Genomic DNA, 26,463 nt, shown 5'->3' on the forward strand with positions numbered 1-26,463 from the left:
CCCTTCCTGGCATCCAGGGCTCTTTCTCCTGGAGACCACTTTTAAATTATTTAAGAATTAATCATAATTTTCTGTTTAAACACATTAGTTTGGACTAAAAACTGTGAAATTCCCTGCTTATGCTTCCTGCCCTATTTGTGACAGCATATGAAAGAGAGACTACAACCCTTGTAGAAGCTGGAATACCTCCAGTTATTTATCTAAGAGTGTAGATGACCAGGTCTAGTAAAAACATTATCACTTGGAAAGAAACCCAAAGTGTGTCCCAGTTCAAGTCTTTGCAACTTCTATGAAAATGTGGGTATTTTACTAAATCTTTGTGCTAAATGAAAATGTCATTATCTTTTCCCTCATTCTATAGCTGGCAGAGACAGTGTTTCTTTCTGTCCTTTGGGAGTTTTCAAGATTTCATTTTTTGTCAACTAATTCTCTGGCTAACCAATAAGCTGCTAAAAAAAAATAAAAAAATCAGACTGAGCCATTTGCTTCAGTAATTTCAAAATATTTCATTTTTTGCTTTCACTTACAGATTTAAATTTAAAACTAAATATATTTCAAAGCAAATAAATGTTCATTTAGAAAAATATCTATTGGGACTCTTGCAAAGATTTTGAAATGTCTTTTAACATCTTTTTTTTCAGTTGAGAAGCCTCATGAAAACCACATTATTCCCTCCAAACCTTTTTGCCTGATTGGCGTTCTCCAGTACAAAGTTTTCATGGAAAACCCCTGACATAATCCAATCGTATCATAAATTCAGTATCTCAGTGTGTTCTTGTTTGGGTTGGCTTCTGATGAGGAATAATTGAGAACTTCATGCTCTGAGTTGATCCGGCACTGAAAATTTAAAATACTGTTGAAATTATCCATACTTCTGAGTATCTGTTCATGTAAAAGCTTACATTTCTCAAGGCCTGTGTACCTATGGCCTGTTGTCCCTTCCATTACTCTCAAATAGGACTCATCTAAAGTGTTTCTGCTGAAGTAAAAATTTGTCATAGGTTTTGCACAACTTTTTACACTATTTCTTTGCCAGTGTGTAAACTCCGTAGCAAGTCTGTTCGGACTCTGTCTGCAAGGAAAATGCACACTTGATATATCGGAGGAAATTTTCTTCTTTTCTGTCATGCCAGACATAGAATTCACCAAATAGGCAGAAGAACTAGCACTGTTGGAGTGGGTAAAGCCATACTCACCAAAGAACACACTATTTTTTGTAGACAAGGAATCACTTTTCAGTGTACAGTTAGCAACATTTGGTAAATAGTAATACTTTAACTCCCAAAGAAAATTACCCCTTCTAGTTGTAACACTCACTTGTTCAAGGCTTACGTAGGTATTTGTCATGAACAAAAGTTGGAGTAAATTCTCTCCAGAAGAAATGTTGAATCAAGAGTGCAAGATTGTGTTGATGTTTCAGTTCAGCTTGAAGGATGGAATCTTCTGCTGTAGATCTCAAGTGATGTTCAAGGGGAAGAATAGCACATACGAGGAGAGGAGCCAGCATGCCAGTGGCCAAGAGCCTACCACTAGAGATAAAGCCTGGGGACCGTGTCAAGGTAAGGGCCCTCACAAGCCACTCAGCAAATGCTTTCTTTGCAACTTGTGCTGCCCTGCTTACCCCTTCTACCTTACTGTCCTGTTAGTTTTCCTCCTCCCACTCTGCAGAACGACAGGAAAACCTGAGGTTTTTCACAGGTTTCTGGAGAGAGGAGCAAGCCTCCAGACAACCATTTGTCTTGCCTAGAAGTAGCTGTGCTTGCTTAGACCAAAGGTCCAGATAGCCCCTCACCATGTCTGTGGCAGAAACCCCTAGCAGATACGGAGAAAAATGTCGGAAGTCAAACACAAACTAGTTCTTCTGAGGTATTTTCCTTGTTCCTGTTGCTCAGTGCATTGCAGAGACTGACAATAGAAGTTGCATAAAACAAAAATGTTTAATGGTATCAAAGGAACCATCTTCCATGAATTTCTAGTCCTTTTTTGATCTGATTATATTTTTGGTATTCTGTGGCAGAAAGTCCTGCAATTTAATTGTGCTGTACAACAAACAAATTTTTCTTCACTTTAAACCTCTTTTGCTCCTTGTACTAACATAGTGAATAAATATTCCCATATTCAGAACATTCTTCATAACATTTGTCATCGTATAAACCTCAGCCATCTCCTTTCAAAGAGTTCTAAATTATCTAGTTTTTCCTCGTGTGGAAGCAAATACGTACAATTACCCACAAGACAACCATTATCACACCCAACTGTTGTTACTGAGACTGAAACTCTTTCGAAAATTAATTTATTTAAAATAATCCAAATGGTGCAAATATCTGAAGATCAGGCAGATCTATAAAACCTGCCCACAGCAAAATCATGCAATTAGAATCATGCTCATAAGTGTTGGAGTCTTAAAACATTAATAGATCATTTTAATGGAAGGAGTTATTAAAATTGTATTTGATTTCCATTATTACAACACTGAATGCACTATGGAAAACTGAGTTCATGAGAGAAGTACAGCGCATAACAGATTCTTATTATCTGAGTTGGAACTTTAAAATAGACCATGCTTTACAGTTCTGCCTGAATTTTCTTTAGTATTATTTCTCTTCTAAATTGATAAGAACTCCTGTTTTTATATTAGAAGGAAAATGAGGAGGAGGATAAGAAAACAGCTGGAGATTGAAATAAAGCCTCAGAAAAGTAATTTGAGGAGAAAAAATCCTTTCCAATGTAAGTAATTTTTATCATATATGAGATATGTTGTTCTGATCATAACAAGTATCAGAAGTCCCATGAATTGCAGGGTTGCTGTAGATGATTTAGGAAAAAGTCGCCCCAAATGTGGAAGTAATTATAAAGAAATTCACGACTCACTAGTAAGCATTCCTTGTTTTATTTCTGTTACAAGTAGACTGTAATTTCTGGATCTCTATCTGACATCTCTTTCTTGGGCACTTACCCTCCCTGATGTGTTTATAAAATTCCACGTTTTATTAGTAGGACATCACCAGAAAATCTGATGTACAAACATCTTCCTTAATCCAGCAGAAAGCAGAGTTTGTTGGAGTCAATGGAATCATTTCCATTTCCAACAGACTTAGGAATAAACCTGCAAGGGTTAAAAAAAAATATAAACATGATCACAAAGTGGAGGAAGGAATACAGTGAGTTTGCTCTGCAACTGAGCTATTTTTAGTTTTGTATTCTTTAGAATCCCTGTAAAGGTATGTCCCTTATGCCTAGTTGTCGAAAATAGCATTTAGGTGTTTAGACTTGAGTTGATTTAATCCAGTACAGAAGTGTGCTCTAAATTTTTCAGTGCAGCACAAATGTGCAAAAATGGTGTCTTTATTTTCAAAAGCTCCGTATCATTTAGAAGAACTGTGTCAATAAATTAAACAAAGGAGAGTATTTGTATTAAAAATAGAGTGTCCTGTAGAAAAAATATTCTCTATCTTCTGAACTTAAAATATGGTTTAAAATTCAATGATCAGACCCTTAGCAGGTGTAAATCATCACATCAATGATGCTGTAACACTTTACATGATATTATCAAATTGTCTTGCTGGTAATAAAGAATATCCTCTATGGAATAAGGACCAATGACAGGAGAAAGTATCAGCTGATATTGTCTCAGCAAGCATAAGTGGTAGACAGAAATATTCATGTGCATAATCTTACACCTTGCCTACATGATACCCAGTGGGCTAAAGTAATAGCATACAGAATTATCTTGGAAAAGGCAATTCTCAACAGAAACTAAAAATCTTATGAGTTGTCTGTAAGTTTCTCATAATTATACATGGCAAAAATGAAAATAAAACTAACAAGCATGCACTTGGAAAATCTTTCTTTAAAGTTTCTTTAAAAATCCAGAGCATATAATACTCAAATGTTTTTCAAGCCCAATTTTTCTGTTTCATCCCAAGAAAATCAGTATCTCTCTCCCCATTCCTTTCCATGGGTTTATTATGTCTATATTCTACAGCTCATGGAAATAAATGTAATTCCTATTACACAGAAAGGTGATGAAGTCATTCTGATGAAACATGACAAACTTCTGCTCTGAATTTCTGGTGTAAATTTCGGGGGAAAAGGACACCTCAATTCAATAGCCACTTCCATGAAGAGCCATACAAGCTATGCCGTCTGCTATAGCACAGTTCCTTTATCATACCAACATAATGAGTCTTTTCCAGAATCAAACTTTTCTTTAAAAAGCTTCCCTTCCTCAGTATTAAAAGTGCATCTCTTCTGATGCTTGTGAAAATTATTTTTAACAGCTTCCTTAAAATGTCCATTTTGAGCAGCATAATCTCAGGGTTGGGTTCTCAGATGTTCATGAAATGTGCTCTGACCTATGTGTTCTGCTTATGGCTTTCCCCAGTATGCTATGTTTGGTTTTTTTAAATCACTTGGTTTTAATTCAAATCAAGTCACTATGGGGATGGTAGGCCTAAATTTCATGTAGCAAAACATGTAGCTGATGACCAATTCCCTGTTTTCTCATATTGGTTAAGATCAATTTTGGTTCCACTATCCCAAAAAACTTTAGAAATAGTCAACTGAGGGAGGAAAAGTATAGTGCATAGTGGTGAATGATGCTTGGATGCATGTATTTAAAATGTCCTATAAGTCCAGAATAACCAGAATCATGATGTCATAACCAGATGACATTAAAAGGCCAAATATTTACCATACATGAAAACAAAAAAATAGTCTCTATAGATTACCTGTGGGTATCTTTATTGCAGATACTGAAGGATATTCTAGATTAGCAGAAATCGAGAAAGAATTAGGCATATATGTATGATTAGTCTTTGATCTCATGTAAAATGTAGAAAGCAGAAAATACTGTGTATTACAGGTCCCTGAGCAAGAATCATCTAGGCATCAAGTGCAAACACATTACAATCAGAAGACTTTTTCTGAAGTATGAAAAAAATCCACTAACAGCAGGAAGCAGAAATATTGGAACGTTCCCCTTGAAGACCTCAAAACTAAATCTGGATGCCTCTGTGTAAGGCAGGCTCCCGCAGCACTGTCTGTCCAGGAGCTCTGATCAGGCCGTCTCCTGACCTCAGTATCTGCACAGTCCAAGCAGGGACACATTGAATAGTAGCATCTTTCTGAAGCTGCTTAATGTATTAGGCTCTTTTTTAACCTGTTGGTATCCTGACTTCTCTTGTATCATGTAACATGGAGAAGTGTAGCCTTTTTCCTTATTAATATAGAACATACAAGTATCCTCATATGAAGACTAGCAAAATGCCACCTGTTGTAAAACAGCAAATATTGTGTATAGAGGGAAAATTCTGTGACCTGCCTACTAAATGAGAAGCATAAACAGTTTATGTATGGCCCCCAGTGAACTCATCCCATTTTGTGCATATTGGAGCTCTGCATATCTCCAGAGTTTTGTGTTTAGCAAAGCAGATGTGCAAATGGAGATCCTGGTGACCTCACCTCTGAGAATCAGGCCTTTGACATACATTACTCTCCTGCTTGACAGCAAGAGAAGTGTGGATCAGTTGGCATTTCACACCTGCAACTAATGTAGAAGTTGTAATGATGTAAGTGAGCATTAGGAATAGAAGTGATGCTTTAGACACGAACCAGCTATATTTAACAGGAAAGGTGCAAATCCACATTACGACTCGGGATATGTATTAGCTGCAGCCCTTCTTTAACCTGGAAAGAAAGAATTATATCCAAGGGAACTTACCTCAGAGTTTCTCTTTCTGCTGGCAGAAGTGATGATTAGGCTAAAATTGGCCACTGGTTTTATCTGTAATTGGGGAATATAAGATTTAGTTCATACAGCTTCAGCTGGTAGGCCAGTCTCAGTTCAAGATCCTGATCTACTGTAAGTACCTCTTCACAATCAATAGAGCAATGAACTTGGAGTAGAGCCGAGGACCTTGCCCAGCTCCTTTGGCCTGGACCGAGCTGACCTGGTGAATCTGCAGGAGGATGAGATCTCGCTGAACATCCGGAGTTCTCCAACTCTCCTCTGCCTTGGGAAGTCTGTGCCTCCAGACAGGCTCCTGGGGCCAGGAATTACAACAGCTTTTCACCCACTATTTTGTTGTTGGTAACATGCTCTGCACTGCTCCTTGGGCCTTTTGGAACTTCTACTAATGCTGCAGGATGTATTTATCCTATAATATTCATCACTGATTGGGGCTTTCTTCACTAAACCAGATATATCAACTGCAGAGCATTTGGGGTTGGATATGTTTGTCTGTTACTCCATCGAGGAGTAACAAATCTTGTTGGGTGGGTAGGAAGGTATCATCACCCATTATATCAGCTTGCTTAACCCAGGAACTCATCTCCACTTGATAGTTTTTGGAGGGTTTTTTATGAGTGTCTAGCAAGTGGCTGCTCTGATGCCTCCCAGCCTACAGTCTGATGCCTCATGGCTTTCTTCCTGGCTGAGAAATGTCACAGATGGAAATGAGCGGTTTTGTTTCCTCCTGCCAAGCCTACAGGGTGGAGCGGGTCACACTGGCACATATCCCCTTGGAAAGTCAGGGGATGCTACCACCACCAAAATGGGCCCCTGGGCAGTTAGTTACGTGACATTTGGCTTGAGAAAGGAAACCAGTTTGTCACCTCATTGCCTAATGGTGTGATCTCAAGCCAGAGCTGGGGCATACCTATGGGCGCAACAGATAAGACTACATTATTAACAGTATACTCATCATGTTCTGAAGATATTCTAGTTTCCAACCTCAGAATGTGATACAACATTAAAAACGTGGTGGGATTCTCCATTACATGAATACTAATTTATGGGTTCTCATAACAAAGAAAACAAATCATCTCTTCCTACTCATCCTCCTGATATCTGTTAGAAGATACAACAGCTCCAAAGTAGATGAGAGCTGTCATAATCCATGACGCCCTGGCCTGAGAACTCTATATACATGTAGGAAAGGGGTTCTTACCCAGAACAACGTAAGCTATAAATGAAGTATGTGTGAATACTTCTGTATAACATGATAGTGTGTCTATAATCTACAAAATGTATTTTGGATGTAGTTGAGAATAGTAGTGTATGTGATTCAAAGTAATCAGGTACATTAAAACATGTAGGAAGGGCACAGAAGAGACAAGGGAACGTACAGGTAAAGGCAGGAAGAAAGGAAAGAGAATAGATGTGGAGACAGCTAAAAGGATGACAGGTGTGACATGCAGGATCAAGTAGGACAAATCCAAATAGTTTATAAGAAGATGGAAAAATGCCTCTCTGGCATTGTACCTTTTAGTGTTTCTCCACGATGATGTTATAGTGCTTTTTCTACTCTTGATGCAAACCAAGTATTGAAGTTCTCCTGGTTTTGTTTTTTTTTCCCCTGTGTAAGACGTCCTTTACACTGCGATGAGATCACTAGTATATTAGTTCATTTTAATCTTTTCAGAAAGAATCCAGGAACTGCGGTGAGGTCATGACTGCAGTAATGTATAAAAGGATGGGTTTATGGAGGAAAGGAGAAATTTGCCTCTCATTTAGCAAAACCGTAACAGAATTTGTGGCTCTAAAGTGTGTTGGATAAGTTAAGGTTTGTTTATTTTTGTCTGTTGCATGTTTTTGCAAAAGACATCCTGCCTTATACTTTTTTTTTCCCTGAAGTATTGCATAAATCCAACAAAGCTTGCAGACAAAGCACCCTGCTAGAGCAGTGCTCCATTTGAACAATTATCTAGAAGCATCTTTACCCATGGTACCTCCCCAGTCATACAGTCAAGAGGGGGGCAAAAAAATCAGACTCCTGTGATGACCTGAATGTCCTCACATTAGACCTTCTGTATCCTTCAGAAGGCAGATGCCTCACTGAGAACATCCTAGTACCCATCTCTTTCAAGGAGGAAAAATCCTTGGGGCATCCCCCAGGGCCATGGTATCACTGTTTAATACAACATAATTGTGTGTCATTGATCAATGGAGTAATGTCAGGCATGAATTTGGACCGTGACATTTCAGGCAATGACAGTGACTCGCAAGTGCCGAATTTTCACTGTTATTCTGATTTTACGTCCAGTCTTTTCCGCTCTTTGTTTGCTAAGTGAAGTGACAAGATTTAATTATATAATTCTGAAAGGTCTCTGCATGGATTTAGTACTGTAAAGAAATATGTAGACAGATGGAATCACATGCCTCACTTTACCATGGCCAATGTATTGTATTTTAACGTGTTCTAATGAACTTAAAAATTACTCCCCAGCGTGCTTGCTGCCTGGGTCAGAGGGGTTATTCTGAGTTTGCCGTCTTCCTGGATTCTTGAGATAATTCCCTCCGGATTTGTTGGGTCAACAATAAAGTGGTGATAACAAATACACTGCTGCTTTAATCCAGTGCTATGCTTTCTCCCTCTTTGCAATGTGGATTTGTGCGTACTAACAGTTACACTGTTCCTAGTTTAACAACTTTAGAGCATTAGTGACATGCAGCATAAGTCCAGTTCCCCTTTCACAGCTAGAGACCAAATGTCCTGGATGATGTGTGTGACACAGCGGATGCTGCAGGTTTAGTTTTGCTCAAAGAGTTTAAGAACCTTAGTTACCCAGAGAGAAGTGGGAGATTAATGGCGTTCATGGATAGCGATAGGGAACTGTGTGCTCTAAATGCCATTGCGAGCAAAGAAGAGCCCACCTCTACATACTACTAATATACATAACTATAGAAAGCCTTCCTAATTAAAAAGACTAATTAATAATGCTTAGTGGTCTGGATTTCTAAATATGAATTGTCAGGGATTTTAGCGGGTTTAGGGAGGTGGGGAAATGGGTTAATATTGCATTGTTTAAAATTACAGGGTTTTGATTGTTTAAAACAATAAGCAGATAGGGTTTCCATGCCAGATTTGAGACATTTGTTCTCTTTTATTTGTACTAAAATTTCAGCTTGAGCTCACATTGTCATTCTACCCAGACTGCTTCCCAGACGAGCTAATTTGTCTACCTGTGTTCCATTTTAGGCCTTGGTTTTAATTTGAGGATGATTCCTGCTAATACCAAAGACTGGATAGGACATCCATTAAAAGTCTACACAGCAATTGAAATGGAAAATTCCAAAAGAAACCCTATTAGAGTTTTTCTCCATCAAATCAACATTACAGACTTCTTATGCATTTCTTAATTAGACATTGATATTAACTGGACTGTTGCATGATTTAAATCTAGCTCTTAATCTCAGCTATTCTATGCTGCTGTAGTTTTTATGACATCCAACTAGCGACTGCTTTATGCATTAATCTATCTGGAAAACCACCTTCACATTTTTTTTGTCTTTTTTTAGAAGAATAAAGGCCCCAAGAAGGAAATGAAAGCTTTTGGGTTCAGCCATTAGTAATTTTCTGCTTAGTATTTGAAAAATTGCTTATTTTAATTGCTTCATAGAAGAAAAAGATATCAAAGCTAACGTTCTTTCTCTCCAAACTTTGTAATTATTTCTCTCAGACTCTTATTTGAAATGCCTTGAAAGGATTTTCATTGAAATGTAGATTTCTTCTCTTTCAAAAGTACTTTTATTCCCCCGTGCTTCTTTCCCTTTTTTTCTAGTGACTTCCTCTCTAGATTTAGAGCAAAATACATAGACTCCAATTTCTGGACACTGTAGCATATGTCACACAGATGTCCCTTAAGTGCCATCTTCTTTAAAACTAACCTTCCCATGGCCTAGAGACGGAGCTGACAATTAGCCATAGGTCTTAGACAGCCTGGTATCCTCAGGCTTCCTCCACAGACAGCGAAGAAGAGTCATAGGTGTTACAGGGCTTTGCTATATCAGTCATATTCATTCTGAAAATTGCTGTGTCATTTGCTTATTAACATCACTACCAAAACCAGGAGGAGCCTAACGGAAAAGTTTTATAGATGTTAGTGAGCGTGTCAGTGAACTGAAGTTTGGGGCTTGTGATAAAGTCTAGGGACAGGTAAGCTTTGTATAGTTTTGGGTTCTGTTTCCAGCAGTATAAGTCCTGAATACCCTAATCCAGGGAGGAATTTGCTAACCAAAACCTGTAGTTAGTTCTGCATTGTATTTAAACATCTGTAGCACAAAGCTTCAGGATCATGTTGGCCTCATCAGTAATCCTTGATACCAATACAGCAATAGTAGCAAGAAGTTCTTTATTTCACCTATACATTTTCAGGGAACATTATTTACTAATAGATTATGATCTGGTCAAAATGATCTATACATTCATTACATCTAGAGTGGGCTTTCATAACTCACAGTATCTAAGAATGAGGCAAAACTCGCATTTGTTTATAGTGCAGCAATTCTGCTCAGCAAAAAAAGGTGCAGAGAAAATACTGTCCTAAGCACCTTGTGATCTGCTCTGAGTCCCAGGTGATTTCTCATGCCAGCTCAAAAACATCTTTAAGAGCCTCAGAAGAGTGGGGACCTGGCTGCCTCAGAGACTCCTCAAAATATAGCTGTTCGCTCTGCAAGTAAGCGGCCCTGCAAGCCTAGTGCAGTCATGGCTAAGGTTATCTCGTAGGGGGAATCTTCACAGTGGAACAAAACATTTTGAGAAGAGAAGATTGAAATGAAGCTAAAGCATTCTCAATATCAGATTTTACTTGCATTTTTTGCAATAACACAAAAGGAAGAAAGAGAACAAGAAAATGAGTTAGAGGAAGATGGAGAGAGAGATGGTCTATTAAGCAGAGCTACTTTTTTACTCTCTGAATTTACAGTCCTGATAGACATCTTTATTCAAAATTACTCATTTTTTATATTCAGATACTACAGTTTTCAATACTAGGTCCTAGATTTGTCTGGACAGATTACCCTCTTATTCCCACAATGAAACTTAATTATCCTTTTTATGTCTTCAGATACTTTCAGTCATTTCCTGAACTGTTTCTGGGGACAGAGCAGCTGATGGGTCAGTGAGTAAAGCAAGTACTGTGCATCCCTGTTGGCCACACATTTCTGAAGGCAGAAGCCCTTTGGCCCCAGGTCTCCTTAGAAAGATTTTGAGCACTAGTACATGCAATTTGCTCAGATCTACTTTTGCTGAGCTTTTTTTTTTTGACTAGGCAGAGACTCGGCATTTTCTCAGCACCTTTCTGTGTATTACTTGGAAGGATCTAAATGTGAGTAACTCACCTGGAATCTGTAGAAGGTTATTTGAATGATTCATCTCTGAGACAAGAATAACCCCTCATGAAACCCAGGATGGAAATGACTGCATGGTTTAAAACACACCTTCCTGTATCACTGCTCTTACAGCAGGAAGGAATGCATCTGAGTAGTTAAAGTCCAAATAACTAAATACATTTGTTCAAAGCAGCAGTAGTAGCACTGAGGGTCATTTAAGTTGCTGGCATTGAGTAGTTACTAGACTTCAGGACACTTCACTGGTTTCATCTGTGAAGGAACTTATAGCCCACATTATCCATTATCACTACCTTCTTTGTCTGAGCAAAACTAACAAAGAGTAGTCAACATGGAAAGGTTGCATGAGATAACCCAAGACTTGCAAGTACTAAAGACAAAATTGTAATGAGTATCCATTCAGCCTTTGAGAGTTATTTTTTAGCTCTTATTATTTTTGTAAAAGTCTCAGTTCTTGAAATAAGAAAGTAAAGAAGTGTTACAATAAATTAAAACAAATGTAGGCTTAAGAAAATCACCCAGTTCATCAGAAAGCAGAGAAATAGCACAACTGGTGTGTGTTATAGAATCCTTTATGAATTAAATGCTAAATCCCAAAGGGCTGACCTGGTTAAATAATTTTATTATATAAATAGAGCAGGTGTTGCTGTGGTACACAGGTATGCTTCATTGGCTTGAACAAGTAGTGGTCAAATGCACTTTCACAACTAGGCTGGGATTAACAACAGACTTTGTACGGACTTTATACATTCTATAAAACCCAAATTAAACAAAAATCCACTTACCCTGGAAAAGTATTCATATTCCAGTCACATCTCTGCATGGAAGTTGCTTCTTCCAAATCCAAATTGTGACACCAGCCTGAAAGCAGGGAACAGGATGGCACAGTATCGCTGAGACTGCATAGTCTTCCCACCAAAACCAGAGATTAAGACGGCACTGTGGAATAAAACACAAGTTTCTCTGTCACACCTAACCTACATTTTTTCCTGATGAGTTTATCACTCTTAATAATTTCCACTAGCCTGAGAGAACAGATAATCTGTTTTCTATAAATACAATAAATAGTGCTTCAAAGGACATGGCATTTATTCAATTCATCATTTCAGTGATCAAAAATAAATGTAAAAAGAAAAGATGTCTAAAGCAACAAGCAGCAGAGGGTCTTGGGCTGAGTCCCCATTTTTGCTGCTGATGGGTTCTGCCATCTTAGACCAGTAACTTCAACCTTCAGCTGGGGTGCATTTGTCTGCCTCCATAAAGCAGACAGTTAGCACCTTTTATAGGGCTCTTACAGTACAGTGTACTGTACAATCTGTACAGCGCATGGCAGTAAACTAGGTCCTGATCTCATCTGTGCCCTCGCTCCATGTGACTGGAAAATGGGTGATAAAAAATAATAATAAGCTCTGAATAACTATGTATTGTCTTTATAGTGAAGCAGGTCTTGAGAATTGTGAGCTCTCCACTGGGAGAAGTCCCATATAAAAAATCTCCCTGGCATAAAAATGAATCGGATCCTGTCACATGAATGGCCTGCATTTACTATTCTTTTCACTTACTTTCTAGTCGCTCATTTTCTGAGCTGACTTGTGCCTGTTCCCTGGTTGTCAGCAGAAGCTGGGTAACAAGAACTTGCTGGAAATGGAATATTAAATAAACAAACAAACACACACAGAAAGAACTGCTGACTCGGCAGACGCGCTATTACAACCATGATGTAAAACTATCAAACAACAAATGTAACTTCTGAATGTCTCATGATTCACATCACAAACAGCAAGGGAGAAAAGTGAAAGAGGATTTTGACCAGTACTAATGAATTTGGAACAACACTGGATTTTGAGATCATAAGCAATTCAGGATGGGCCCGGATTGAATTCTTGGTCTGTCTGAGCAGCATATGTTCTCCTTCCCGTAACCGTTGCAGCATTAAGCACTGCATCCATCATCTGTAAAAAGGCAGCACTTGGACTACCCTGATAGCAAGGACTACTCCGCTATATCCAAGAAAAGCAATCAGCATCTCAGCTCTAGGATACCGAAAATGTTTGGGAAGTTCAGGAGAACGCTTCTCTCCTCCCGAACTCCTGACAGCTCTGAGCGTCATACCAGGGCTGCTTGTTTCATCTGGGAACTGGGGAAGGCACATGCTGCCTAGACTTTGAAGCTCTTAGAAAAGGTATTAGTTCATACCTGCTGCATTGGGCTCACTCCAGGTATGGGGCATCTCCCCCAGGAAGATGGAGCAAAACAGAATAGGGCAGAGGCAGAAACACTGTGAGTAACCTAACGGAGGTTTTGGTGGGAAGAAGGGGAGATCAATTATCGGAAAAAATCTGCCGGCCATTAAGTGTCCTGGAGCAACTATTGTGACACTGAAGCAGTGAGTTTCCATGTGGCTTTAAGACATCTGCCCTAAGGAAGCATTTGCAATTGAAACTGCATCCTCTTTTTCTTAACTCTCCAATTCCCATGGGCCAGCAGTTGCCTTGCTAAATGAAATGCTTCTTTAGGGAGACCGGCTGGCCCCGGGGGACTGGTAATGCAATATAGTGCCTTTCATCTCTCACCCATGAACCCAAGTCAAACAGAGTTTGGTAAATGGCCAATAACCCTTACCATCCCAGGGGCTGTTTGGTGACCTGTGTGAAATGAGGAGGGTCATCTCTGTGTCTGTTTACTAGAAGGCAAGTGTCAACTTCACCATAAAAAGGGACACAGTTACTACTCATTATCACCCAATTTAACATTCTTAAGCCAAGAGAATAAGCCCGGAAAACTCAGCCATCTTCTTACTCAGTGATGGTAGTCCCAGTATGTCAGGGCTTGAAGTACATTAATGAGGACAGTTGCATTGTAGCAAACCAGGCTGTGCCTCTCCTGTGGACAAGAAATCCAAGTCTGAACTACTCAAAGTGGCACATGATTGCAGTTCTCCCCAGATCTATGTGGAAATGCCCAGGAAGAATGGTTCAGTTTTTAGGTGCAGCAGCCACTGAAGCATGGCCATGAAGTTACAGAAAGCTGCAGACTTCTGCAAATCTGCATTTAGGGTCTTAAATAGACACAGGCAACCTGCATAGGGACACAGCATCCAGCACCGATAGAGTTAATATGCTGAGAAATCCTTCACTGGAAGGCTCTGTTCCCTCACCCGTCATGAATATACTGTTCTGGTTACCAAAATAGCTGTATTTGGAAGGGTTGAAGGCCAGAAGCTCACTGTGCTACCCATTCTTGTCCTATGCACTGCTCATTTTAAGGTCAGACCTTTAGCATCAGGAACCTGTTAGAAGAAAGAGGAATCACTTTAAAAGTTGTTGCCACTCTGGGGGTTACCCTGGAAGGTCCAAGAGGGGAAAGGGAAGGGCGGGGGCAGGTAAACACTTGGTCAAATGAAAAATCAGTTGCCCCTAAATTTCAATAGATCTGCATAAACCTCCAAAACCCACTCAAAACCCCAGCCAGCTTGTTCTTACCCACAATGTTTCTAGTCACCACTGTCATTTTCTAGCCCTTCTATGCCATAGCAATAATAACATTGTCATTGTCAATTCTGAGTTACTGTTTAATCCCTACTACTTGATTAATTGCACTAAATTGGTATACCTGTATTAATTAAACAGAAGACAGCAGAGGCAGCTTTTACTTATTCTTTTGCATAGACCATTTCCCAGGGCTTCTGAGGTTGTGGAAAAATAACAATACAGACACACCACACATCATATTTCAGCTCAGCTGATAAAACTATTTTACTCACACAGTGGCCCATGATTTTTTTCACATATCACAGTAGAGGCTTAATTACCATGCTGCTGCTGCATGGCAGCTCCCCTTGTTTTTTTTTTTTTATTTGTATTATTTGCAAGTCGTAATCATGTTTTCCTGTCATCCCCGAGCAATGTGCGTGCGTGCGTACAGGCAAATGCCAAGCCTGGAAAGGAAATTTGATGCGTGTCCATGAATTGGAGTTTTCAAACTTTGGCTGAAGATTAGTACATGTAAACATAGCTCTGCCCCCTTCATCTTGGATAATTGGTCACAAATGCTACTTGACACTTCTCAAATCAGACACTTTACATACTTCTGAGCATAGCTGAACTTTTTTGGCAGGAATTAATTTGCTTTGCAACTCAGCCACTCATTCCTGGCCCGATCCCTACTCCAGTGATTTCAGTGCAATGTTCTGCCAGTGCGAGAAGCACAGAGGCAGGACCAGATCTGTTTGCTAGCATTGACGAGCCTGGCTTTGTTCACTCCCTCAGAAATACAATTACTGCAGCTAATGTTCTGCCCTTTGCCAGCCTTGATTAACAGTGGGATTTTTACCTTTGAGTCCTTCTTTCTATCTCAATTACTGTACAAGTTACATTGCATCAGGGGACAACTCAGAAAAATGAAGGCGGCAATGTAGCATCACCAGAAAATGCAACTTCTGACACGCCAGGACCCTACCACAGCAACATCAGCTTTATGGGGGAGGGCTACAGACACCACCCGCCCTCGAAGACATTGTCTCAGCTTTCTCCTACCTCTCCTGCAAACAGTGCACGCCCCAGCAGAGAAGGGGAATCCATTTCTGAAGTGCTGATGAAGTTTGAAGTAGCCACAGAATTTCATGCTATTAAGCAGCCTCCTGTTTGCTCTGACATTGCTGTGCGTTTCCTCACCGAGCACTGGTACTGCAAGAGCTGAGCAGACCATATGCTCACTTAGAAGGGCTGCCAGGTCTCAGGGAGCATTACTGTGCCTACTCCAGGAGGGGTTTGGGGCAAGAACACTTTCCATAAAGGTTTTCACTAGGAATATTGTATTTTATCTGGTGATTTATTTCTGTCCAGCCTCTGGACTAAATGGCAGTTTATCAGCATATCCATGTACATCTATGAATAACCAATGGAAAATATCATTCACCCTTTATTCACTGGGATGTTGATAAGCTGCAGCATATTAAAAATGTTTGTCAGTTTGTTCTTTTCAGCTATCAAATGGGATGTGTGCCAGCATGCCCTCCTCATGCCGGCTGCTTCATCCAGAAAAAGGAGAAAAAATGATGAAACAATGTCAGTTCTAGAAGAGGGCGAAGGTTCGCATGAGTTATTTTAGCATTATTGTCTTGCTCATCACTAACACTAAATCTGTAAATTAGATTGAGCTCCTACCTGCTGAAGCAAAGGATGAAACTCTGCACTGTGCTTCAGGTATAGACCATGAGAGGAGCAAATACCTGGTCACGCACTCATGTTGCCTTGGCTCTCAGGGCTTCATACAGCTGGAAGCACTGATAAGGAGGAGCCAGAACAGGAACAGTCCATGCGATGTTTCTCCGACTTCTGGTAGCTTGGGCCGTGACTGAGAGCTGAACCACCATCCAGCGACAGTCAGAGAACCAGCTGCACCGACCGCCTCCCCATGTGCTTGGTCCCCACACTTTCCAATCCTGGTCTTGTGATGGTTCATCCCTAGAAAAGGAGGGTAGCTGCTGTTATAAGAGATATGGCAGATTCACTCTGGAGAAGCAAAGGCCCTTATTGCCCCTGAATTTGCCATGGAATAATGCCAGAGAAGACATTGCCTGCTAGTATGTCTTGGGTTTTTGTAGATTCTTACCTTAAACAGATGGAGACGTATCTTACTTCCTCCTGTTTAACTCTGATGTTGGAACCATTATGGGAGTGGTGGGTATAATATTTATAGGTGAACAAGGCACAAGTTGACAAAGAGATGCAACGTAGCTCTAAAGCCTGAGCTAAGGAGGAGGCTTAGTTTCCATTGCTATTATCCATCACTATATAAATTTAGCTTTCAGGTCCTAGACATTTTAAAATAACATGTCTAGTGTTAGAATAGAAGAGTATCGGAAAAAGTGAATTACAGGTTACAGGCTTCTAGTATTTGCAGTAAAAGAACTATTATAGTAATTACACCTATAGAGTACTCATTTATGTTGTTATTAGAGGAAAAGGATGGTAGAATTAGGATGTACGGAAAGAAAATCTTGCAGAAAGGGAGCCAAATGATTTAGCCGGGACAAAGAACTATGATGGCTACTCAACACACTTCTGTTTTCAGAACGTGAGCTTACCGTGTGTGTGTGGACCAGCAGTGTCCAGTGGTTTAGGGGAAACCACTATAGGTCACTGATGTCTGGTAAAAATGGGAACAAACCACAGCCCACGGAAAGGCCTGGCATCACACACAAAGCCCCAAACTGGGAGCTGGATGCCTTATTGTACCACTGAACATCTCCACAGTCTTTGCTAGGTGAGAATGGAAATTGCCCAAATGACTCTGTGAGCTCGATACTTCACAGACAAAAATCCTTCTCCACTGCCAGAAGGATCAAACCCAAATTCTTGAACATTTGAAATGAGACCAGAATAAGAAAAAAAAAAATCTTTGTTTCAGGGGAAAGGTGAATCTCCATTTTGACTCATTATTTTGTGGTTGGGGATAAGTGGCCATTATTAGTACTACATTGGTACCCACTGTTGTAAATCTACTGCGTTACCTCCTGGATGTCATTACTGAAAGTAAGTGAACTGTTGCTTCAGTGGCTAAAGATTTACTCGCTTCATGCGTGGTGTCATCAACAAATTCAGGCTGGCAATGACATCCTACTTGTCTAAACTAATATACAGCTTTGCACTCTCCTTGTGTTTCTTCCCATTCAAACTTATGGCTTAGTGTTAATGTCTACCACTAACCAACATTACAGCTGAAGTGAATGACGTGATGAATGAACACACAGTTTGCATGTAGATAATTAGAAGTCCGGCTGAGTAGATCACATTATTTAATGTATCATCATTATGTTTGTATTTTAAAAGCATCTAAACAATATTATTTCTTCTAAAACTCCATCTCTTCAGTGCTCTGACACCAGGGATGAATTGTGTTATGCATTTTGGTAGAGATTTGCTTTCTAAAAAAATGATGGATCCACTTGGAGCTTAAATCATTGCTGTAGTAAGTTAGTAAGTTGTCCCTACTTGAGAAAACTCTTGTGTCAGGAGTAAAACTCCTTGTTTGGCTGTGCTGCAAGAAACAGGGTAATATTTAATTATGACAATTCAAACTCATCTGGTTTCTCCAAGTGCAGACTATATTGATTTACAGTACTAATATAGAAAAAGCAGAATTAAAAAACTGGTTTATTTAGAAACTCACTTATTCCTAAAAATGTCTGTTCAGCTCATTTTTAAATTTGATTTCTTATCCCAGGTGAATTACACTGCATTTCTGAATCTCAAGAACTGCTTGTGCCTGATAACAGCTAATCGAAGTCCCAGCATAGTTCAGTCATTTTGATTGTAAGATTTTTGTTTGTTGCTTTATTGGACAATGGTGTTTGCAAAAGAGAGATTAAGAGCACCAGAGACAGCATTACAGACCATGGTTGGTGCATGAGACTTAATATTAGTATAGGACCGCAGTCTGTAAGATCAGTGGCAAATCAAACCAGCTTGCAGGCAGAATCAATGTCTTGTTCTGAAAAAACAGTAAGGAAAATCTGTGCCAGCGTTTCAGCATGACAAATGAACTTAGGCAAGTTGAAGATAATCACGATTATTTAATATTCCACAGCTTTACAACTCAATACTCTGTGGACAAAAGATCAGAAGGCTGCTGAGTCCAAAGTTTTGAATCTTTGGGTCAATATGCTTCTCATGTCTTCAGCATTTAGTTTAATTTAGGAGGAAACAGTTCTGAGCTAAGATAAGATCTCAAACAAAATTGACGTGGGCTCGCAACATGGCCTAACATAACAATTTAATCTATCCTGTGCTTCCCCTGAAAGAAGGCTTAATAACTGTGGTATGATTTCACCTGCTGCTTCTAACATTTGCTCATTCTTTTTTCCTGAGCAAATTTGGACTATCAGATGGCAAGCAGCTTTGTTCATGGTAGACAAACTAGAATTCATTTAGGATTAATAACAATGGGTTCAATCCTGGATTCAATGGCAGTCTTAATGAATGGAGTCCTTGGAAGACAAATATTTGTTTGTGTTAAAGAGAAATAATTAATTCTCAATTTTCCTGGGTATGAGGTGATTACAACACATATCAGAAAATGTTTTCCCTGTGTATCCACCCTTGGGCGTACGAACTGCAGGAATGTTCCCCAAGCCCTGGCATTGCAGATACAGGCCATTTTGACCTTGTTATTTCAAAATCTGAAGTTTCACAATGAATTATTTGGTGTGAGGAAAAATGTGTCTCTTACTCACAGTATTATCTCAGGCCCTCGTGGTGATCTGATGCCGGGGAGTAAGGCGAGAGAAAGGTCCGCGTCGCTGCGATCCGTCAGCAGTCGTAGCTCAAGACAGGACTACTCAGATGGAGGAATCCAGGCTGGATCTGGATTTTGGCCCAATCCTCACCATTGTCTTAGACGTGGGCATCTTCCAAATTCCTGTGGGAAATCCCGCATTCTTTACTACTTTCCCTGCCTTTTAGGAAGCAACCGGAGCACACGCCACCACCATGCCCGGCCAGGGAAGAGCTGGCTGAGCCGCCAGGCTGGGCTGCACTGTCCAAAACTGAGTACCCGCTGACCTCAGTAAAAATTAGCAGGCTTCAGTAAATTTACCCTGCAGGCAATATTACCCTGGAAAAACATCGCCCACGTTGCTAGAGTTTAGGACAACAAATTAGAGCTTTTCATATGCACTGGAAGCTTCCCCACCCCCGCCTTTTTTTCTCCCCCCTCTCTGCCCCCCCCAGTAACATCCAGTTGCTTAATTCCATTTGAAATCACCCGGGGTAGGCACCTAAATAATCTTGTCCTTCATGCCTGTCAACATCTTGAGGCACCTAACCACCTTTAGAGATGTGGTGTGAAAGCTTGTGAACGATGCAATCGAGGAGGGAAACAAAAGACAAGTATCCCTATTTGCTGCCCAAGAATCCACAAAGAATGCTGCTTCAGCTCTGCTCTGATTTCTAATTAGATTATGAGTGATGTAGGACTCTGAAGCCAAGCTGGAGTTTGTGCTAGCACTTTGCATGTATGAATGACAAAGGGACACTACTTTCATATTGATTTAAGCAAGCCAGTGGAAGAATGTTTAAACATCAAGTGCTTGATGCCCCAGTTTGCCAGAGCACCTGGAAATATCAAATTAATTCCAGGTGTTCTGCCATTAAGACAGGCTTGCTGCTTTTACAGCCACACACACAAAATGTGGCTCCCAGTTCCACAAATAAAAACTGAGTGGTTTCTGCTCCTAATGCCTCGACAACTCTGACATATTGCAAGTTCTGGAAAGAATTTTAATCTACATAGTTTTTTAAATGGGGAGGGGAGTGAGGGGGGAGGGATTTTAAATATGCTGCATACAATTTGTGATGGTCATCTCTAAAATGCAGCTCCATTATCCTTTTCCATTTGGAATGAATGAGGCTAATTAATTTCAGGCCATACTTGATGAGGTCAGCACCATACGAAGGGTGCGTGCTAGACATTGCTAATCTCTTTCAGCTGAGAGTGATGAATTAAAGATGAAGCATTCCTTTGCAGGCCTAATTTAGAATGTATATCAAAAACCTACAGCAAATAATACTATACCCTACAACAAAGGAAAACTTGTTCTCTCAGGCTCCCATGTAGGGTTGATTTTAAAGGCATTTTCATTTCACTTTGGAATTCCAGCTGTGGATGGGTGAAACAGTTCAGAAAATTCAAGCTTTCTCTCCTTCTATTGCTTTTATGGACAAAAGTAGGCAAGGGGGAGGCTAAGGGGAGAGAGAAACTAGTCAGTGTTTGATCCTGTGTATACTGTGATTCTGACTGTACGCTCGACATTTAGGAAAGCTGCCAGGGTCTTATGCTCCCCAAGCACCTGTGACGTGACACCCTCCCACCCCCCCAACAGTGCACAACTGAAATTTTACTGTTGGATTTTTTTTTAAGTCTTGGGGGAAAGCTATCAAGTGTCCTGTTTTGTTCAGCATCATCTCAAGGATGTTTTGTTGGACATTGCAGGCTTTTCCCTGGGAAGAAGGACGGGTCCGGCAGTTCTGCTAGGTCACCCAACAAGGACACAAGAGCTTCCAAGCCAACACGGAGCTGTGTTTGTCCGTAGGGAAAAACACCTCCCTATGCAAAAAGGTCCCATCGCATGTAGGGGCGCACGTAGCAAAATTTAACAGAAAAAGTCACCACGAAAGCAACCACACCAGGTCTGGAAGCAGCACATATTGCTACAGGGCTCTCAAATTTGCTGAACTTGGGGCTCAGCCAAGCTTTGCCACCTTTCCCTTAGGCAAAGCCCCCCATAAAGTCCACAGGGGTTTCCCCCAAGTGAGGGACTGCAGGATTTGGCCCTGTGGGCAGCAAGAAATTAACCTTAATTGTCCTTTGGGTAAAACAGGGACTATGAAATCCTAATCTGGCCTCGGAAGGAGGCTAAAAACAATAGACCACCAGCTTCCCCACCACTTTGCTGTTTAATACCTGGCAGTTTCTTGAAATTCTTGACAGGTTGCTACAGCCAGTCAAAGTTCCCAACTGGTGGCCATAAGCGGCTGCCGTCTTTGTATCCCAGTAGTCCTCATTAGAACAAAGCTGCTTCGAATTAAATCCAATCTACATGCCGAATCAATCTTTCAACCCTTTGATTGCTTCTGAAAATATTTATATTTCTTAATAATGCACATTTTGTCCCACAGCCCATGATTAAACCCAGACAAGGTCCGGAGAAGCCTGAAGTATATGTGGAAGGGGTTATTTTGGACAGGAAAAGAAAGATAAAGAACACAGGTTTTTCCTATTGTGAAGCCATTAGAGTGTATAAATCTAGCAATTGCAGTTGTATAAGCATCAGAGTGGGGTTGTAATAAATACAGATTGGAGTATTATAGTAACCAAATGGAGTTTATGGATTATGTTCACTAGTTCATATTTCTCAGCTACTACAATCTAACCAGCGTCATGCTGCACTCAGCTCTATTAATATTCCCTATTAATATTCTCTTTACATGTTTGGGGGGGAAAAAGTTAGGAATCAACTGCTGCTCCCTGTAAAACAAACATGTTTAAAGAATCATGCCCTCCAAAGAAAAAAATAAACAAGGGGATGCTGTAAAGAGACTGTGTTAGAAGGGCACGAGCTGCAGCTGGCTGAAATAGGCTCCATTCTGCTTAAAGTTAATAACTTCCACCTGAGTGAGGATCTGGCCCTAATGCAGGGCATTTGCTGCGTGAAAATTAGGATGTAAAAATGAAGACAATAACTGCTACTATCCCTTACCCGGGTAAATTTTGAAGGTGGTAAATAACAAGCTTTGGCTGGAGATGAGAAACACACAAAGGCTTTGAAGCTGTGCTTTGTGGTAAATAGCATATTATTCCCTCCTCTAAAGGTAGAATACATCACAGGTAAGATATGTGGAGATGAAGGGACGGATACATTCCTTGGCTGAGAAGTAGCCCAGATAGGGCCTGATCCTCCAGAGTGGGGATTTGCCATCGATTAAGAAGGTAGCTGTGGCTGAGGACACAGATCAGATAAAGGCACTGTACCTGTCTCCCTCCCTAAACATAAATGACTGCCCTTGTCTATAATAAAAGGGAAAAATTGACTTCAGAAAACATGCCACGATAAATCTCCTTGGATAAAGTAGTAGAATGCCTGGGTGAAAGGGAAAGAAATCCTAGAAACTAGAAATATATTATGCTTATTTAATATCATTGTCAGCAGCAGCATCCCATGGTAAATACAGCTAATATACTTCAGCAGTGGGCTGGTAAATGCTTGTGATAGTTTTGCTTGTGACAGTTTCCCCTTTTATAAAGGAGAGAAGGAAATATTCTCAGTTAAAATATTATTCATTGATTCTTTCATCACATATTTCATTATACTAAGCTGTAATTTCCTAAATATGTTGGGGAGGTGGTATTATTATTATACATATATCCTGAGTCTTGACAGCTATTTTGCATTAATATATGATTTGGATGCTCAGTCTTTAAGGTAGAGAGAAGGGGGTTTTATCATCGCCAAAAATAAGGGGAGAGGAGTGATGAAAAAAACCTTTCACAAGTAAGGACGGATCCAAAATCTAATCACACACATGAAAATCCACTTTGGATCAGGCCCCCAGCAGAACATTGTATAGTATAACCAGTATTTTCTGAATATCTTCTATTGTTTGACAACCCTGATTTTACACTAAACTTGGAGTTCGTTTCCAAACAGAAGCCTTTTGTATAGAAACTTTAAATCATATCCCTTCATGAACACACACATACCATAGAGGATATTGTCTTATTAAAGAGTTTAAGCCTAAAGGTGTATGCCTATTTTTAAAAGAAATTTTCTGATTGTAGATAACTGCTCAATTTGATTTAGTGTCCAATGATAGTGATGGGGTTGATAACTGAGCATTCATCGGTAATTCATCTTGTGCTAGTAGAAATTTACAGCAAAGCAGTGCTTTCCCAACACTGACAAGTCCTATTAATCTTCTTCAGACACATTTCAATAGGTGTCTCCATCTGTGCCCAACATCTAAACACTCTGGCATCACTAGGGACTTGGAGACACCTTCATTTCAGGTTACACTAGTGAAAATGCGATACTAGATTGTACTCTATTTTTAACCTAATTCTCTCTTTTCATTCAATTAGCCTTTCTTGCCTGCATTTTTCTACTCATGTGTAACATCCTTTTCCCAGGAAGAGCTTAAAAATGAGATTTAGTTACTTAAAGAGACAGAATCTGCCAGGGCAAGAGCAACCAACAGCTTAATACATAAAAGCAGGGTAAGAGAGCTCACGCCTACAGTGCGGAGACCGAATCGCCAGCCGCAAAACACATCCTGTGTTGCTTGCCCACGATACTGCCTTCCTGATGCACCTCTTGCAGGCATTGTTCAGTTAGGACAGGTCTGGAACCAAACACCCCACCTCCAGCTTCCCAATGTTAAAACAATTGCAGAGTATTTGGGGGTTGAAATCCAGTATGTACCAAAACACTTCTGTTGGTTCAGGCTGTACGGGGATCACCACCATACATCCCCACTTCACTTTACATATACGGCTAATGCATGAACAAACACAGCACAGTCAAATTACAGCAATAACATTTATGGGTGGATTATGTTCCAACTTCCTCGCTTATTATTAAAAGCAAGTAAACTGCAAAGCACATGGAAGAGGTAGGGTGCAAATGCGGGTGAATTTCCACTCAGAACCAAATGTTGTTTTTTCACTTTCAAAGCTGCGATGAGTTTGTTAGCAGACGCAGCACAGCTTTAAAGCTTACTCATTCAAAAATGTGTGTTTGGGTTCTCTTTTTCCTCCTTACTCCATTTACGTTTGCCTTTCAAAGAAGAGCAGATGCACACCATTTGGATTTGGGTGGCTCCTACTTGCTCTGAACTTTCTTCTGAAAAGAGCAAACCATGAGCCATGCGTCTGCTCCACAACTCAGAGGCAGTTTCAAACTTTGTTTCTGGCTTTATGAAGTTCTCTTGTGAGTCGTATTATAGATCTAAATGACCTTATTGTAGGTGGCAAGTTTAAATGTGCCATATTAATAACTTGTTATCCAAGACAAATTAAGTCCTTATGTGTCAAAAGCACTCTGCTCTGGATTACCTACAAGACAAGTATTTATTGAATAAACGTTGGATCCAATTTCATTTTAATGTGACTGACTGTATGCTTCAGCCCCTTAGAATGAGATAAAAACACTCAAAACCTATAACCGTGTTGCAACATTACACCTAACTTGTCTATTTCTATTATTGTCTTTTTAATGTGGGATATCAAAAGTGTTTGGCGTTTTTAAGGATGATGATGATTATGATGATATTATTATTATTATTATTATTATTATTATTATTATTATTATTATTGAGAGAGAGAGAAAAAAAGACTGGCATTCAGCCTAAAGAGAAATCATTGAAACAAATTAATCCTATGCCATTTAAATTGACATGGTAATCCATCATCAGCAAAGGGAAACTCTGAAAGCAATCTAGAATCTGCAGTGTTCTTTCACTGGCCCTCAGGCACAAAGACAGATAGTAAAAGAGGAAGAGGGGGGGGAAAAAATCATAAAAGTTAGCAGCACCTTAGCAAAGGGAAGGGCTAGAGAAAGCAGCTTTCACTTTTTCCTACTTTCAACCATCCAGTTCAGAACGCAACGCTGATTAACCTTCAGCCGTTGCCTACTAATGTTTACTTCTGTATGTCAAATCATCTTCGGCTGCTGAGATAGGAGTAATTTCAAATAGTGCAGAGCCCCCATCCTATATAAACTCTACCACTGAAAACTCTGCCAAACATCAACTTGGGCATTTCTGCTTACAGAGGGCCTTTTATTAGCCTAAACTTGATCATTCCAAATGGACGATAAATTCTATTTCACAGCCCTGGACAAAAGAGCTGTACTATCCTTGGGAGTTTAATAGCCAGGATTTTCATAGAGCTAGCATGAAAAACTGAGAGGTTTTATTTGGGTTTGAGTTTGGGGTTGGTTTTTTTTTTGTCTATCCCCTGCTTTCTCAGCAGGGCTGTCCACTATAATGTATGTTTCCCAAGGGTTTTTTCAATCTAGTTTTAAATATCTAAAGTGATGAGACTTTGTGCACCTTTAAAATTTTATTATGCTTACGGTCAGAAGAAAACATAAACCTCTTGGGCCTTGAAAGCCCATTGCAATACAGCCATTATCCCTATAATGTCAACAGAGCTACAAAATTCTCTAGAAATAAACCTTTTAAGAACAGCTTTCCCTGCCTCGTGTTTTCGTTTAAGGTCAGTGGTGCATCACTTTTTGGAAAATGTTTCCCCTCTCTGGCCAGATTTAGCAATCTGAAATAGAATGTATATTACTAAATAAATAAGTTTAATTTTAGACACTGAAAAAATAAATAGAAGAAGAGAGCTAGGGCAGGAATAATACCTTTCAGTTAGAAACAGACATAGTAGAAAGAAAAAGTCAGAACTTTAGTGCCAGGGGCAAAGGGGTGAAAGGCTGGCTAATACGAACCATATCCAACATCTGCCCTATTTTAATTTAGCAGGGATAAAGTTTCTTCTTTTTTATTATTAAGAAAACTTTATGTGGCAGAGAAACCCATGAGCTATGTTATCAAAACTGTTTTATTGTCACACTGAAACTTAGAACTATTAAGAATTGGTGGAGCAAAGAGATAAAAACTCCCCTTCTCTCTCCTTTTATACTCTGTGACAAGCCTGGGCTCGGGTCCTGCTGTCTGGGATGTCCTTTTCACGTCTTTATGAAGTACTGCACTTGGGGCTGTAACATAAAGGGGAGGTTAATTGTTCAGGATGGGTCCAAATGATTGATT

The 26,463-nt window shown here is 39.9% G+C and overlaps 1 long non-coding RNA gene across 12 annotated transcripts in view; it reads right to left on the reverse strand.

The window, feature by feature from the left end:
* Positions 1–244: 244 nt before the first annotated feature.
* The window catches only part of LOC138688067 (uncharacterized), a 42,289-nt gene continuing 16,070 nt past the window's right edge, over positions 245–26,463 (reverse strand). For 4 of the 12 annotated variants that reach the window (XR_011327121.1, XR_011327117.1, XR_011327122.1 and 1 more), the window contains 3 exons: positions 19,368–19,552; positions 16,297–16,596; positions 2,872–12,070 (listed from right to left, as the gene is read on the reverse strand). This is a non-coding gene — a long non-coding RNA (uncharacterized lncRNA). Of the gene's footprint in view, positions 838–2,871; positions 12,071–16,296; positions 16,597–19,367; positions 19,553–21,595; positions 22,626–26,463 lie in introns of those variants that run through there. The other 8 variants (XR_011327125.1, XR_011327128.1, XR_011327118.1 and 5 more) reach the window with 8 other exon arrangements.

This window comes from Haliaeetus albicilla, chromosome 12 (genome assembly GCF_947461875.1).
Source record: "Haliaeetus albicilla chromosome 12, bHalAlb1.1, whole genome shotgun sequence".
In the NCBI taxonomy this organism is placed as follows: domain Eukaryota; kingdom Metazoa; phylum Chordata; class Aves; order Accipitriformes; family Accipitridae; genus Haliaeetus; species Haliaeetus albicilla.